Source organism: Berghia stephanieae, chromosome 7 (genome assembly GCF_034508935.2).
Source record: "Berghia stephanieae isolate SIO BIC M18660-M18661 chromosome 7, UCSD_Bste_1.3, whole genome shotgun sequence".
In the NCBI taxonomy this organism is placed as follows: domain Eukaryota; kingdom Metazoa; phylum Mollusca; class Gastropoda; order Nudibranchia; family Aeolidiidae; genus Berghia; species Berghia stephanieae.
The window spans coordinates 6478949-6482645 of record NC_088366.1 but is presented as its reverse complement, the minus strand read 5'-3'; the positions used below and the strand labels follow the sequence as shown (position 1 = coordinate 6482645).

The 3697-nt window shown below is 39.4% G+C and overlaps 1 protein-coding gene across 1 annotated transcript in view; it reads right to left on the bottom strand.

Moving 5' to 3' along the window:
• LOC144976105 (uncharacterized) overlaps positions 1-2957 on the bottom strand; it is a 9737-nt gene extending 6780 nt beyond the window's left edge. Inside the window, exon 1 of the mRNA XM_078920287.1 lies at positions 2882-2957. The gene's annotated coding sequence lies outside the window, so the exon portion shown is untranslated. The remainder of the gene's footprint in view (positions 1-2881) is intronic.
• Between the last annotated feature and the right edge of the window lie 740 nt (positions 2958-3697).

Below are 3697 nucleotides of genomic sequence, written 5' to 3'. Positions count from 1 at the left end.
TTGAATAGAGCTATCTAATTTCAAAGGATTTACTAACCTAATGCGTTTCAAATAGTTTTCTTTATACATTCTCCAAACAATCTTTTGGCACCATATCTTCAATCTTATAAGGTACAAGTCATCTTTTGGACGATCTTACAATGTGCACATTTCTGCCTACAGTTTTGTTGGATACACATTCACACCTGAGTCGTCTCGGATGATGTGTGTAAAGTGCCTGGCCAGGGACCACATAGACAAAGTTAATTCGACTCATTTTTACCGATCCTATCAATGAACATGATAGTTATTATCAAGCTGGTATTTGATATAATGACAGATTCATCATAGGTACTCTCCTTTTAGATTTTTTATAGAGCGCAATATTCACTAAACGCGCTCAAAGCGCTTTACAAAGGGTCCCAGATCAACAGCAGCACGTAACATGTAGAACAAGACATAACGCCTATTAGGAGATATTACATTTTTTCCCCGACAGAGACAACGCTGTTAACGGCCAGGTACTTATATTCTACAGCTGAGTACGGGAACGGAATATGAGTAAAGAGCCTTTTCCAAGGACTCAACTATGCGCCGAGCGAGGCTCGAACCTAGGACGTTCCGATCCGAAAGCGAGCGTCATACCACAAGACGACATAGTCGCAAACACTTGCCCAATGGCCTGTTGACAACAAAGAGGAATCTCTGTCACAAACCTGTCGACCCGGAGACCTCAGGACTCGCTCTAACGTCTAATCCCCTCCACCACGGTACCTGGTTTTGTCTGCCACGCTTTCTTTGGTCTTTGGACGTCCAGCAAAGAGCAACATTTTTGATCACCGATATTATGCATTTTTGTATTACGATATGCTGTAAAACTGTTTGATTTAGACTTTAAAAATGTGCGGCTGGCTGAGAAAACCCGGGAAGATGCAGCAAGTTTCGATTCGAGATATGAGCCAAAATCTAAGATAAAGTGTTTCCCATAGCAACAAATTTTATTCAGAAAATAAATTCATAACTTGGGTTCTAACAGACATAGAAAGAAAATTTTAAGTGATAAATGATCAGAAAGATGTGGTCTTTACCACTGCATACATAACTCAATTTATGAAATTGGCGCATCTTTCCGGGTTTTCTCAGCCAGCTACCGAAATACCAAAGTATAGCGGTCCAGGTAACTCAGTTGATAAAACATTCACCTTAAAGGGAAAAGGTCGCAATGGCCCCAATATGCAGTTGAAGACTTTATTTTATGACCTCTCTGTCCACTCAGTAGTGATGGAGATTTGATCAATTTTGCCCAGAAGATAGAGAAACGCAAGTCTTCTGAGGAAGCTCTCAGAAACAACTTGGGGCCCCGGTTTAGGCGCTACTAAGGACTTCTGTCCTAATACTATGCTATTTCACTGCAAATTATTGCGATCCAGTGTGAGATAGGAGCAAGAGCGTTGAGAAGGTAGATGTAAAACTTCTCAAGACTATGCACATAGTTTCAGGAACGCTGGCACAACGCCTAAAGAATGGGGCCCGATAATGACAACAATCCAACCCCCTGAGGTCCTGCGATAGGCGATTCCCTGGCCTTGGCTTAACAAAATGGAGAGGGGGACTGGTGAAACCCCTCTCAGATGCACAATGGACGGTACCCCCGTTTTGAGACGAAATTAGTCCCGGCAAACCTTGTATTTGACTTCCGTGATTTTGTACAGGGTTGAACATACAATATGGAAGTCGACTTGGACTAATTCGGTCCCTCGAGGTGACTCCTCGAAAGTGGGAGAGAAATAGCTAGGCGTCTGTTTCAGCAAGATGAGGTACTGAGTAGCGACAAATCGGCTGAGATTAAGAACCTGCCTAACGACATCGACGTTTGATCAGTGGGTACTTTCCATCAACCTCACATGTACATGTGAACAAGAACCTGAAACCGAGCAGAGCATCTAGTTGAGAGTTGTGTTGTGATGAGGCCATCGGGCGGGTTCACGACTGTACACAAGTGCGGCAGCGACTTCACTCCCGAATAGATCATCATAACATAATAGTATGAGTCCATTAGAAGCTGCTGTCACTTTGCCGCCAACAAGTTGTTCTTATAATATGTTTCTGTAACTTGATTTTTTTTTTCAGGGATGGTTTCTCGGTTCAACGCTCAACTTTACCCTGAGGGTGGATAGGTCAAACTGGCTTCTCACTGTCGTCCTGTCATACATTGGTATATTTACCAGCATCATTCGAAAGATCACTGAGACACGCAAGCCCTCCGACCACCCATTGGAGAGTAACGAATAATTTACATATTAAATATAAAAACAAACAACAACATGAAAAAACCATTAACAAAACAAACAAACAAACGAACGAACACAAAAAAAAAAAACAACCAAAAAAACCCCCCACACACACACACGAAAAAATAGTAAAACAAAGTAAAACAAAAAACAAAAACACCAACACCAACAAAAAACAAACAAGAAACAACAAATAATGTTAAAACGAGATAGACTTACCTCTCTGCCGATGTCCTAACTGTTAAGACTGAAAGAAAGATTATTTCCAACAACAAGAAACAAGAAACAACAAATAATGTTAAAACGAGATAGACTTACCTCTCTGCCGATGTCCTAACTGTTCAGACTGAAAGAAAGATTATTTCCAACAACAAGAAACAAGAAACAACAAAAAATGTTAAAACGAGATAGACTTACCTCCATGCCGATGCCCTAGCTGTTAGACTGAAAGAAAGATTATTTCCAACAACAAAAAACAAGAAACAACAAAAAATGTTAAAACGAGATAGACTTACCTCCATGCCGATGCCCTAGCTGTTAGACTGAAAGAAAGATTATTTCCAACAACAAAAAACAAGAAACAACAAAAAATGTTAAAACGAGACACTTACCGCTCTGCCGATGTCTTCACTGTGAGACTAAAAGAAAGATAATTTTGAGTATGTATTCTCCTGTTCATATATTAATGTGTTCCATTGAAAACATTGATTTAAACTGTTAGGTTTCCATTCCAGGTGTTTACTTTCGTGTGATCACAGCGCAATAACTCTGTACGTGACTCAATACAACAGCTGATACTTTACTTGAGGTTTTTCTGTTGATTTCAAAATTTTGAAACAGTTGTTATAAAATACATAGACTAATTTCATGGCTCTTTTTTGTGATCACCTTTTTTTAAATATAATTCTACTACTACTACTACTACTACTACTACTACTACTACTACTACTACTACTACTACTACTACTACTACTACTACTACTACTACTACTACTGCTGCTGCTGCTGCTGCTACTACTACTACTACTACTACTACGACTACTACTACTGCTGCTGCTATTAGTATTACTACTACTACTACTACTACTACTACTACTACTACTACTACTACTACTACTACTACTACTACTACTGCTGCTGCTGCTATTAGTATTACTACTACTACTACTACTACTACTACTACTACTACTACTACTACTATTACTACTACTACTACTACTACTACTACTACTACTACTACTACTACTACTACTACTACTACTACTGCTGCTGCTGCTGCTGCTACTACTACTACTACTACTACTACTACGACTACTACTACTGCTGCTGCTATTAGTATTACTACTACTACTACTACTACTACTACTACTACTACTACTACTACTACTGCTGCTGCTATTAGTATTACTACTACTACTACTACTACT